The sequence below is a fragment of the Rattus norvegicus genome, chromosome 1 (genome assembly GCF_036323735.1).
Source record: "Rattus norvegicus strain BN/NHsdMcwi chromosome 1, GRCr8, whole genome shotgun sequence".
Lineage (NCBI taxonomy): Eukaryota > Metazoa > Chordata > Mammalia > Rodentia > Muridae > Rattus > Rattus norvegicus.
Window position 1 is genome coordinate 107771893 of NC_086019.1, and position 13209 is coordinate 107785101.

Below are 13209 nucleotides of genomic sequence, written 5' to 3' on the forward strand. Positions count from 1 at the left end.
CCTCTCCATGCTGTCTCGGCAGGCTCTGTTGCCTTCAGGACCCAACTTCTAAGAGCCTTTCTGGAACAGCTCCCCATGTCATAATTATGCTTTTTCTCCGGCATTGTGTGTGCATGCGTGTGTTCAACACCCACTATTTTGAATGATTACCTTCATAAGAGGCCTGAGCTGGGTAATTACATACTCAGAGTATCAAACCTATAAGTGTAGTTCTGTGCTCCCTGGCCTTACCTGGGAAAAACTGGTCCCTAATGGAAAGCCATATAGTTCAATCTCCTCAGGTACAACTCATGCAACTAGCGATGAACTGATGGAGACCACCTCCCCTTCAACGTGGTCTTCCTTGTAGTTCATTCTTACAATTCATTCTTGCCTCCAGCCCCAAAGGAGAGAGATGAGAGATCTCTAAGATAGTCCTTAGCTCTTACCGCTTGATGTGGTAACCAGAAGATGGCCAACCTAATTCAAGTGTCAGCAGGGTTTGCATTTTCGTTCCAACCCTTGAGGCCACCTGGCAGCTTGGACTGAAGTTGGTGACAGATGTCTCCTGGGTGGGACTTAGAGGTAAGCATGTGGGTATGTATTCTAGAGAATGAAACAGCATCTTGTGTCTAAAGTGTGTAGACCTCTCATTTGCTGTGAGTCCAATGAGACTGTGGTGTTCATCCTCTGCTGTGGGCCTGAGTAGATCCTTCTCCAGGGAACCTATCTACTGTGTCACTTTTGGTAGATCTGGCTTCGGTGTGTGCCCTCAGAGTCAACTAAATTTATTTGTTCATAGGCCCTCAATGAGGGAGACAGAACTTGAATAGTGAGTATCCCTAACACATAACCCTTTGGCCTTTGCCTTCTGTGGTGTTCTGCACCCCAAAGGACTCTGACATCAACACCTTTCTACAGACAGAATCTCTCCAATCTGCTAGATTGAAGGGGATGCTTAGAAATCTTCTAGCCTGAGGGTTGTTCTCTGGGGCCTCTGGTGGTTTGGGGGAGAGTAGGTGGTAATAGGTTTTCTCTGCAGATGTAATAAGCCGATTCAAGCCAAATCAAGAATATAAAGGCAGGTTTATTGAGAGACAGCTCTCGGGTGGGTTCACTGATCTCAGAGCAGAAGGTTAGTAGAGTTGTGCATCTGGGCCAAAGCAAAGGGCTTTTATAGAGCTCAGGCAAGGAGTGATGACATGTTAGCAAGGAGCTAGGATTGTGCCCATATATGGTCAAAAACTGATCCCAAGGTGGGAGCTCTTGAGTGGGTTGCTGGAGATGCAGAGACATGGGAGTGATGACATGGGTTTCCCAGCTTGTTCAGGGGCAAGCAGGGGTTCCAACCAAACAGGTGGTGATAGAAATAGCCCATTTTAGGCTACACATGAATACCTTTTTCTGTCAAGGAAATCCATAGCCTTCAGGCTACCATGGGTGTCTTCTATACCCTTTTCCTACAGGGGATAAAACTGAGGTTCAGAGAGACAGTGATTTTGTCTAAAGTCACACCGAGGTGCAATTGGGGGCTGTGGGCACCTAGCTGCCCTCTCAAGGTCTCTTTGGGTCTGCCCCAACTCTCCAATCCCTCTGAGATCTGTGTGTATCACTTGGAGCAGGTTGTGGCCAGGACAGCTGTGTTGTCTTTGCAGGCTTCCAGCCGCTGGCTTCTGTGGCCAAGGCTTGCAGATACACATTATCCTGGAGTCTGTTCTTACCTGGGGCTTTTGGGAGCTCCTATGTACATGTTTATGCCCTGGTTTGTCCAGATTTTCAGACTTTCCCCACGTCCTACCTGGACATGACTGTTACAGGTACACTGTTTTTAAACACGGTTAGCCATTTTATCCCTTGATATTCAGTCCACCTTAATTTGGAAGGTGAGATTAGCTTTCGAGTATTTTTATTTTAAAATCCTAAGTTTTAAGGGTTTTGGATATAGCTTACCATCTCTTGATCAACAGGGCGCTTGGCAACGCGAGGCTCCATGCTGTTTGCAGTTCTAATGACTGGTGAGATAGTATTATGACAGTTATGTTACAAGACAAAAGCCCGAGCCATCACCTGGCGGTGGCTGTCTCTGCGGTCTCATTTTAATTACAGATGATACATTACACATGTAATGGTGACAGACGGGCATTAATAGAAGAACCGTTTTGGATGTGTGCGTATTTATTTTTATTTGGGTGCACAGGTATGTAGGTACGTATGTATGTTCGCGCATGTGCAGGCCAGAGGGCAACCTCGAGTGTTGTCCCTTAGGACCTGCATGCTCTGCTTGTGGAGACAGGGTGTCTCAATGACATGTGGCTCACTGGGCCAGAGAGCCCTGAAGAGCCACCTCTCTCTGCCTCCCCAGTGGAGGACTTACAGGCATGTGCCTTTGCAAGGTTCTGGGAATACACTCAGGTCCTTATGCTCCTGTGACAAGCACTTTACTAACTAAGCTGTCTCCCCAGCCTTGAGAGACATCTTTTTTTTTTATGGTTTTCGTTCTTGTTGAGATTTGTAAATTTCTCCAAGGCAGGAATTGGGGGTGAGTGTCCCTGTACTGGGTACTCTTCCAAGCTGCTTCTCCATCACCCCCGGCAGATCTTAAACAGGCTTTGCACCAGGTGATGACTGGGGAGGAATCACCTTCTCCAAAGCTGGTCAGAGCAGGCCCGCCTCTGCTCCAAGAGCAAGGGAGGACTCTCTGGTGAACAGGCTTTCTTTGGGAAGAACAAAAATCATTTTCTTCTTGACTCCAGAGGCAAAAGTGGTCTGCTTTAAGGCCAACGGCACAGCGGTGATTGTGTTGTGTGATCAGAGGAGAGGAGGAGCCAAAGTCCCAGCCAGGGCTGGCCCTCTGACCACTGACATCCCCAACATGCCTCTACTATCTGCCCCAAATGGTACCCTTGACCAGAAACAGACTCTGGGTTTGTGGCATATATTCAGGCTGGGGCTGGAAGCTTGGTCATCTAGGGTCCTTTGATCTTATGCCTGCTGCTGGAAGAGAGAACAAAAATGTGACTTGGTGATGCTGAGTCCTCATCCAGGCCCAGCCTCCTTGGCTAGGCATTTAAGACTCCCTGACTCAGTTTCCATAGATTCCTGGTTCTCATACTTCTCTCCCGGGCAGGGGGCACATATGTCTCTCCCCTGTCCCCCGCACACCTCTCCCTACTCCTGGCCTGGGGTGCCCTCACTCCTCCTTTGTCTGTTCTTCTCATCAACTCACCCACAAGCTTGGCAGCAGTAACCCAGGTCTGTAGGGACCTGCATACGGGGTAAAGGTGAAATTGGAGCCAAACGCGTCAGCAGAGATCTAGACTGCGATGTTAAGTACACACTCACCTGAGAGCAGAGTCTAGTTCTGCCACTCACTGCTCAGAAGGCAGAAGCTTCCTTTTTTTCCTCAAGAAAATGAGGCTCACAGCTCTCCCGCGTGGTTGTGAGAGACTAAAGAGATATTGACTATAAATTAGCATCTCCATCCACAGATGGCAATGGGGATCGTCCGAGCACAGCCTTTACTGACTGGAGCTCAAGAGTCTACACATCCAGGCTTTGCATCTGCTCAGGACATCCAGGCGTGTAGGGGTATCATAGACATCCCCATTCTCTTCTCCCTCACACTGTCTCATAGATGCGTCTAGGGAGTGTGATGTGGCCAGAATGCTGCCCTCTGCCTCTCCCCACCTCCCATTACAAGCGAGGTCAGGAGGAGAGGCCATGAGTATGAAGAGGAAGAATGGCTGTAGATGCAACACAAAGCTGACTGCTGATTCTGAGGCCACGTGCCAAGATTTAGCCTCCTGCCCATATTGCAGCCGCTGACTAAGAGGAAAGCTTATTATTCAGAAAGGCTCACTGCCTGGGCACCGGGATGCCAGTACTAGTCCTATGGTACAAGCTTTTGCAAAGAGGAAGAGAAGAGCTTTATGACGGAGCAGCTGACAAGGTGACGGGAGGCGTGCTCACATATGTCTCTCAGACTGGTACTGAGCAATGCACGTGGCCCAGTGCGAGGCACCCCTGAGTGAGTGGTTTTAACAGGGGACCTTGCTGAAATAGTCTGTACCCTGCATTCTGGGTCAGGTGGACTTGCGACCTGTTCTGTGTGTCCTCCAACTGTTGATGGCTTCTCTCAACTCTATTCCACATGGCTGAGGTCTTTTATTCGTTCCTCAGATTCTGTTCATGAGGACTTTTGGTCACTCGGGACCTTTGTGGTGTCTTGAGGCCAGAAGGATTGTTGTATGTGCAAGATTCAAAGCAACAACAACAACAACAACAACACAACAACAGCAACAACAACAGAACACTCAAATGATTTCTAAGAGTAAGGACATTGCCATTTAATGGCTTGGTTCTAATCATGTGCTTTGGGGGCAGCCTCAGTCCTGTGAGTACCTACCTAGCTGACTTGGTATGGACACAGTCTAACAGAGCTGGCATACGCTAACACTGAGAGTCCTGACTCCAGGCTCAAAGTGCCTGGGTTCAAATCCAGCTCTGCCACTTCCAAGCTCTCCAGGGCTAAACCAACTAGTTTACCTCTTAAGAAAAGTAAAGGTCAATGTCCACCTCGATACTTCGAGTTACAACTTCATGTGTATCATTCATCAATAGAGAAGCCCTCTTTGATGGTGAGATAGCACCTGGTACAGTGCTTGGTGCATCCTGGGTATTTAATAATACATTTTCTTTCCTTATTCTTTCCGACTCCAGGACTATTATGGTACTCTATCCTCAACAGTTACATTGTTCTAGGGGCATTGTTCCCCGGACATTACGCAGTTCAGGTGTGCAGTGTTTGGCTGCTTTGTGTCCCATGAGATGCTGAAGTAGGCACCAGTGACGTGAATTTGAATGGGACTCGATCTCTGCCTCGACCTCACAGTTACGTTGGAGGGTGTTTGTTTGTACACACATCTCTTAGAATCTGTGGCAAACATTTACAAGGTGTGATTGGCGCCAATGGGGTCTAGAGACACAGGACAAGGGCAGAGATGGTGCGTTTGAGTGATTCTGGAGCTGAGGTCACATGGAAGATGGCGAACCCGAGTATGGGAGTGAGCAGCTGTGGAGATCCTGTAGGTCTTGCTGAGCGACGTCACATTTGAACAGCAGCCTGGGTGCTGGCAGTGCTTGGAAAGTGCTGAAACTAGATAGGGCATCAGATTCAACCGTGGTTCTTCAAAGGTCCACAGTCTGGTGTAAAACACAGAAATCATATCATCTCTTTATGAACTCCCTCCTCCTTCCTCGAGCTGTCGGTCAGCACAGGTGGTCCATTCACCAAGGGTAATGTATGGCAGTACCTGTAAAATTCAGGGTGGCATTAGGTACAGGAGGGGGAGAGTGAGGGTGCTGCAGTGTAGTGAGAACAGTCCAGTAAGAGGAAATCTAAGAAATCTGATCCTAGAAAATAACTTTGCCCCCCAGGCTGCAGTATGGATGAATGACAAACTGGCTTGTTTGGGGATTGCTGAAGGGGACCATGGGCCTGAAGGGGACCATGAGACCTTGTGTCTCCTATCCTGTATGAGGCTTGTAGGTCGAAATCAAGGCCCTCTTAACCCCCCCCCAACACACACACACACACACACACACACACACACACACACACACACACCACAACCAGCTCTGCAGGGGATTGCAAACTGATCTCTCATAGAAGCTGATGGAATCAGGGTCACAGCAGCAGCAGCACAGACCAAGAGTCACAGGGAGGCCAACATGGCTGTGAGGAGAGCCAGGAGCTCACTGCAAGGGGCAGCAAGAATGGAGAGCAAGTACATCTGACTGCAGTGGGGCTGATGCAGGGAACAGAAGAACGTAATTAAATGCCTGATGGATAGGCTGAGATAATCTAGAGATACCAAACCAAGGAAACAATAGAAATAGGGGCAACCAGGCAACAGGAACCAGTTTGAAGGAGAAAAATCAAGTAAGGGGAAAAAATCAAGATGCAGAAACTCTTAGAAAGGGCATATAGATGAAAATAAGATCTGTGAATTAGAAGAATCCCCCCAGAATATAGAACAAAACCCAACAAAACAGAGCAGAAGAAGTAGAAATTATGAAACTAATAATTCTAAAACCCCTTTGAGACAGAGCTAGTCTGTCCCAGATCATCATAAGGACGACAAACAGAAACCAGTGTGAGTAAAGAAATAGCAATCAAGGGGAAAATGTTAAACAAAAATATACATGACTGTGAATATTAAAGTCTCAATTTCATCAAGTAACTAGTATTATTTTATCAAGATATATATATATACACATACACACACATACACACACATACACACACATACACACATACACACACATACACACACATACACACACATACACACACATACACACATACACACACATACACACACATACACACACATACACACACATACACACACATACATACACATACACACATACACACATAAACACACACATACACACACATAAACACACACATACACACACATACACACACACATACACACCCATACACACCTATACATACACACACATACACACACATACACACACACATACACACACATATATATACACACACATACACACATACACACATACACACACACATACACATACACACATACACACATACACACACATACACACACATACACACCTATACATACACACACATACACACACATACACACACATACACACATACACACACATACACACACATACACACACATAAATACACACACACACCAAGTAGAAAAATCCAGCACCATATTAAACAAGAAAAATGAACCAGTCCCAGAGAGAAAGAGGCTTTCTCTGACATCAAATATACCTGCAACACCAACCCTAGAATGTGACAAAGGAGGACGTATGCACTTAGAGGAGCAAAGATAGAGACCGCCTTCCGAAAATAACTTCCTAAGGAACTTCTTCAGCCGGCTAAGGAGAAATTAACACAAGACATCCCGCCAGGAGGAAGCTCAGCATCCTGAAGCCTGCAGAGGACGAAACCCACAAAGCATTCCCAGGGGCTGATGTGGGCTGTGGGCAAGGCCCGCCTGTGCACACCCAGTCTTGCTTCCCTTCTGTTGTGGTTAGAGATGTTGGGCTCCTCAGCTGGAGCGTGAACAATTCTCGTGCAACCGGGGGACACATGTGCTGTTCAGAGGCAGATGCTTGAGAATCTCACACACCCGGATTAACACTTGTGTAAGGCTCTACACGCGGGGAAGCCTCGAAACAGCTGCAGGTAGCATCTGGCTTGCGTTCTGAAGTGGTCCTTTTCCACTTTTCTTCCTGATGAAATCTGAATCTTGAGAAGAGCGAGCTCTCTTGAGGTGGAAGTGTAGACTCTCTCAAGGGTCTCTGAGTATTGAGAGCCGCAGAACAGATCGTGAAATCATGTCCTGCCTGCTCCCCGCCTGCCCCTTGTAAGTACAGACTTAGGTGGGGCAAAAGTAAGCCAGGCACATTTTTTTTTTGTCAAGGCTGGAATTTGCATTTGGAGGTGAGAAGCCATCAGGTAGCAAAGGCCACGTAACTTTTGGTCTTTGGAGACAGCGTCAGAGAGAAGCTGGGGGAGTGAGTGAGCTGTGTTCCCTGACTCTGCATTGCCCTCCTGTGGTTTACCTCCTCTTACCTCACTGGGCTCAGCAGCAAGGCCAGGTCATGAGAAACGCTCTGATGTCACTGCTGTGAAATGGCTCTCCGGAACCTCCCCCCTGTCCCCCTAGAACTGGTGCTGGTCAGAAGGCAGTTCTCAGCTAGAGGTCTCTCTATCCCAGTGGTTCTCTAATGCTTCGACCCTTTAATGCAGTTCCTTTTATTGTGACCCCCCACCAGCCATAAAATTATTCTGTTGCTACTTCATAACTGCAATTGTGCTACTGTTAGGAAACATAATGTAAATATCTGTGTTTTCCGATGGTCTTAGACAACAACCCCTGCGAAAGGGTTGGTCCCCTAAGGGGTATCGACCCGCAGGTTGAGAATCACTGCTCTCTTTTAAGACCATCCTGGGAAATAGTATATCATTTAACCTACTCTCTCTCTCTCTCATTCTTTTTTTTAATCTCAAGGGATATTCTGAGATGCCATCTGTTCTCATGGAAAAAAAATTACTTTTTATTTTACGTAACCAAAACCCTGGTAGGAGAGAAAGATTTAACTTTGCTTGAGAGTTTGGTGGGGAAGGCATGAGGGTGGGAAAACTAGTCAGCTGCTTACGTGACACCTGAACTCAGAAACCAGACAGCAGACAGGAAGTGGGGCAGGGCTGTCAAGCCTCAAGGCTAGCCCAGAGACCTACTTCTATCTGTAAGCGTCCAGAGGTTCCACAGTCTTCCTGAACAGTGCCCCCAGCTGGGGACCAAGTGTTCAAACATGTGAACAAAATGTTTACCTCGAAACAGGACCGGGCCGGAAGCATTCTAAATTAAAATGTGAACTCTTTTCCCTTATGAACATGCTATTAAAATTCAGATGTTGCAACTGATCCCTGATTCTTGTAAAATCCTGAGTAAAAACACCCATGGAATCTTCCTCTTGACTTCCTTTTTTACCCGTTGGAAGCCAGAGAGATCTCACCCAGGTATGTAGGTGCAGTCTGAGTTTCTGCCTCCAGCTTCTATGATCTTTTATTAAAACGTTTGAAACCTCTTTACATCTTCTCAATTCAGTTCAACAAAGCTTAAATCTCTTCCAGTTTACTTTGTTTTCTTTTGTTTATTTTTTTTTCTTTTGAGACAGGGTCTTACCATTTGCTCTGGCTGCCAGAGAATTCACTGTGTAGATTAAGCTGGCCTCGAACTCATGGAGATCTGCTAGGACTAAAGGCATGTCCCAGCACGTCAGGCTCCATTTTTAATTTTTTTTTGATTGTTTGAAATACAACTTTGTTCTGATGCCATACAAGAAAAAAGGGACTGACAGTTACAAACAAGATCTCACCACCGAGTATTCCGATGTGACTGTAGCAGTCTTACCATATATATAGATATATTTCTTTTTATTGGCCCACTGTTGGAAAGTTTTCCCCTTACTGTTTTTAATTATTCTATTCTTTTTTTTCCTTTTTCCCCCCTCCATCTTTATTAACTTGGGTATTTCTTATTTACATTTCAATTGTCATTCCCTTTCCTGGTTTCCAAGCCAACATCCCCCTAACCCCTTCCCCTCTCCTTCTATATGGGTGTTCCCCTCCCCACCCTCCCCCCATTACCGCCCTCCCCCCAACAATCACGTTCACTGGGGGTTCAGTCTTAGCAGGACCAAGGGCTTCCCCTTCCACTGATGCTCTTACTAGGATATTCATTGCTACCTATGAGGTTAGAGTCCAGGGTCAGTCCATGTATAGTCTTTAGGTAGTGGCTTAGTCCCTGGAAGCTCTGGTTGGTGGGCATTGTTGTTCATACGGGGTCTCGAGCCCCTTCAAGCTCTTCCAGTTCTTTCTCTGATTCCTTCAACGGGAGTCCCGTTCTCAGTTCAGTGGTTTGCTGCTGGCATTCACCTATGTATTTGCCGTATTCTGGCTGTGTCTCTCAGGAGAGATCTACATCCGGTTCCTGTCAGCCTGCACTACTTTGCTTCATCCATCTTATCTAGTTTCAGTCTTACCTTTGAAATCCAGGAAGGAAACAACTGTGTTCCAAACAGCCAAATAGGAAAGTCCCACCCATCCCCCACCACACACACACACACACACACACACACACACACACACACACACACACACACAAATAACAAAAGTGGGTTTCAACTCCTACATTCACTGGGAAGCCCATGCATCTCCCATTCATTCATTCATTCATTCATTCATTCATTCATTCATTCATCCATTCATTCAGTATAGCCCATAAAAGCGCACGTTCTGCTTGTCTAACCCAGGTGGCACATCCTCTGACATCACAGGGCAGCTGCCTGTAAAAGCTAGATTTCTGGCACAGGACCCAGCTCCATTTTCTCACTGCTCATGCTCATCTGAGAGGGCAGTTGTTTTAGCAACCTCTACCTCATGCTGATGCCATGCTACCAAAGCTGGGCCCGTCACCACTCCATGTGGGGCAAGGGTAGGCATGGCAACCAACTCTAAGTTAGGAAATCCAAAGAGAGTTTGGCAAGTTGGAGAAAAGGTTTTTCAAAGTTGTTGTTACTTTGGGCAGAAATGCCATAGTGTCATAGTTCTGGAAATTCTTTTCTCAGTGGAAGAAAATAGATTATGCCTTCAGTTTCCTGTCCTTGATATCCATTTTGTTGCCACGCCACACACTGGAGATGTTTCCACGCATGCATACCAGGTCTCTATGCCAGTGAGGTACTTTCTTGTCAGTAACTCTTGATGTTACGTCAAACACTGTAATAGCAAACTGGGCTACTGGACGTCACTATAGTAGCAATTGTCCAGCTACGTCTCACATGTTGGACTTGATGGGTCCTCTGCGGGTGTGGAACACTGGGGTACAACACCACACCCAGAGCAACTACATACTTTTCAAACTCGCCCGTCAAGTGGCACTTCATGGATGCTGTCTTCCTGGTGCTGTCATCCACCAGGATGAGCTTGAGCTGGAAACTATGGCTCTCCCTACGCCCTGGTTTTCATTTTTAACTAGAGAGCAGTAGTTCTCAACCTTCCTAATGCCATGACCCTCTATACAGTGCCTTGTGTTATGGTGACCTCCAACCACAAAATTATTTTATTGTTACTTCATTACTGTAATTTCGCTACTGTGGTGAATCATGTCGTAAATATCTGATGTGTGACCCTCAGGGGTCATGACCTACAAGTTAAGAAGCATTGCTTCAGGAGACCAAGAGGATGCAGTGATACCATAAAGTGAGCAAGAGGAGGGCTTAGCCGCTGGCTTTAGCTGTAACTAAGAACTCTGTTTCTTCATGTCATGTATCTTTCCAGTTAGCCACTTAATTCATGAAAATTCATTATTTTCCACATCAGGTTTTCAGGCTATTCCATGGGGGGAGTGGCCTCAAACAACAACAATATGATCGTGAATGCAACTGAAAAGAAATCCTATATAAAATGTTGGCAAATACGATCCAGAAAAGCATTGAAAGTAAGACAGACCACGAGGAAGTAAGGCTTTGCCCCAGAAAAGTATGGTTTAACATTATGAAATCTGTTCATAATTCCACCCTGCTAATGGGTTAAAGGAGAAAAACCATGTGGCCGTTGCTGCGAATGTTGAATACACATTTTTTTTTACAAAGCTAAACCTTGTTTCTTAATTAAAACTTACTGAGTTTTGAAAGCTCTACAACACGAGCAGTCTGAGAAATGAAGGGAAACGCAGAATTTAATGGTTTAGTTATACAGGCCTTTCCAGTAAAGATCACACAAGATGGATGCTGTCCCTAAGGTTGGCCAGGAAAGAGACAAGCAGGGTTATTTGAGGACGATAGAACTATTTGGATGGACTATGAAAAAGATTAACTATTAAGCCATTTTCAAACTAAGGCTCTGAGTACAAGGAAAAATGCAGAATACAATTATTTTGTTGTTAATTCACAACCATAATTTCACTACTGTTATGAATCATGTTGTAAATATGTGGCATGTAGGATAGCTGATGTGTGACCCTTAGGGGTCATGACCTACAAGTCAAATATGCGGAACCTTCTTGTATGTGAGTCACCTTTGGTTGGGCAATGGTGGTAAGCCTTTGTTACTCTAACAAGTTCAGAAGACAGTCAAGGACAATGAGAAGGGATTTACTTCAGTTTTCAGTATAAAAGCCTCAGCTCTAAAGGCTGGGGTCACTGTGCTGGGCCTGTAGTGAGAGGGCTCCTTGTGGTGGAGTATGTGACAAATACTTCACCTCACAGTCAGGATATGAGGGAGAAGAGGAAGGCCTGGACTCCCAGTATCTCACTCACGGCTGGCAAACCTACCAGAAGGCCTCCCTCCAGACTCCATCTCATCACCATGGACTGGAGATCAAGCCTTTAACACAGGGAGCACATGAGAAACATTCTGCTTCCAAACTACAGTAACAGCCAACAGGGAGAATTGTCACTACAGCAAGCTCCATGTCACTCCTGGGGATAACCACAGACGGGAAATGTCAGGACCAGTGTTGTTTCTCCGGACCAAAACTTAGTGTGGTGGTGTTGGAAGCTGTGCCTTAGGGAAGGGATCCTCATTTACCACGTGACCTCTCTCCTATGTGTCCTTGCCACAGATGCCACAGGGTGCTGTAATGCAGTCAGAAGAGCTACATGACAGGCTGAGCAGGTTAAGATTGTCCAATCTTAGGCTTATACTCTCCCAAACTATGACCTAAACAAACCTCTTCTTATAAACTATTCAGCCTCAGGCATTTTGTAACAGTCAATGTAAAGAAAAACATGCCTTTATTATAAAAGCAAGCAAAAGAAAAATACACAATGGGCAGTGTTTCTCTAAGGTAGGCTTGTTATTTTAAAGGCAATATTTCTCAAATTAGCTTATAAGTGTAGTGTAGTAAACAAAACACTGGAATGTTTTGGGTGAAAACCTAATTTGTTTTGGAATTAATCTGGAAGAATGAATGTGAACAAACAGGCAAAACATGAGGAATTAAAGGAATTAAAACTCAAGGTAAGGATAATTATATTATTAGCACACACTATAAAGCTCCAGATACTGCCCAACCCCCCTCGAAATATGACTGTGAGGCAGGAGAAGCTATCTCAGTGAACAGAGTAGAGAATACATAGAAACACAGTAGAAAGTAGCCTCTTATATCACCAGCAGCAACAGGCAATTGAAATATTGTGACAATTAGGGATCCGCTTAGAAGAAAAAGGAAAGAACCCAAAAGAAGTACTAGAGCATGTTATTGTGTAATCTTGGGATAGAGGAGTTCTTTCTTGGTATCTAACAAAGCCCCAGGCTGGCAGGTTTGACTAGGTACAAATTCTGAATGTCTGTGGAACAAAAGACAGCTATAGAAAGTTAAAAGATGAACCACAGACTTAGAGGACGTATTCCTGACTCCAGTAGCAGACAATGATGCGTATCTAGACTATACAGGCTTTGTAGAAACTGCCCCAAAGTATTGGATTTGTTAAGGAAATACACACTGACCTCACAGGTAGACCTCAAATCTTACTGGAAGCATCAGCTAGGTGATCGCCTAGTGGCTTTCCCCCGGTGATTCAGGAACCTGGACTTTGTGTCTTTTCCATGTAGCTTCCAAGGTCGAAGTGGGACACATAGCAACACCATATTGC

General features: G+C 45.6%; 1 pseudogene; it reads right to left on the minus strand.

The window, feature by feature from the left end:
* Nucleotides 1–9940: 9940 nt before the first annotated feature.
* Ran-ps2 (RAN, member RAS oncogene family, pseudogene 2) overlaps nucleotides 9941–13209 on the minus strand; it is a 10107-nt pseudogene continuing 6838 nt past the window's right edge.